We start from the raw sequence: 869 nt of genomic DNA on the forward strand, positions 1-869 counted from the left end.
TTTTTTTTAATATTAATTTTAGATTTTATTTTCAAAACATTTAGTTAAAGAAAATTTTTGAATTGAAGATTCTGATTCCAAAATAATTTTCCCATTTGAAAATTTGTAAAATGAATTTAAAATATTAAGTTTATCTCCATCCTCAATTTTAGTGGAAAAAAAGTTGAACCATATGTTGATATCTTGAATATTTCTAAAATATTGGCTTTCAAATAATTTTCAAGAAAATTTTTGTATAAAATGATGTTCCAGGGCCCAAAAGGTTATATAGCACAAAAATGTGAAGTACATCTGCAGTATGGAAACAGTACAACAAAATGGCCGTTTTACACTTTTTTCTAGTAAATTCCTCTCTATATATTTTATTCTCTATGCTTATATTGCCTACATTCTTGCAAGGGAGTGTAGACATAAATTCAAGGGATCTGCAAATGCATATCACCTTCTGATAGCTGTCAATTTTTGAATTGAAAAATGAAGATATTTCCATCAATAACTAAATAAAATAGTTGCTCTACCAACCTAACTTTCTTCAATTTGATCAATTATAGCTATGAAAGGATGAATTAAGATATTGCTTTTCATAAATAAAAAAATTAGAATATAGGAATAGTGGCTCAGAGTTATTATGAAAATTGAAAACTCTAGGAAAACCCTTTGAAAAACAGAGCAAATATAATATTGTATTACTTTTCATGAATGCTTTTATCTGAGGGAAAGAGATATAGCAGAAAATTTAAAATTCAGGCCATTTTCCTCAAATAGGCCAAGCCACATTTCAATTTGAGAATTCTGCCTATTTTAAAGAAAAAGTTTAAAGAAAATTTAAATTTATTCAATGATAAGGTTCTAACTTCAGGAGAACTTTA

This window comes from Eurytemora carolleeae, unplaced genomic scaffold, assembly GCF_000591075.1.
Source record: "Eurytemora carolleeae unplaced genomic scaffold, Eaff_2.0 scaffold1302, whole genome shotgun sequence".
NCBI lineage: Eukaryota > Metazoa > Arthropoda > Copepoda > Calanoida > Temoridae > Eurytemora > Eurytemora carolleeae.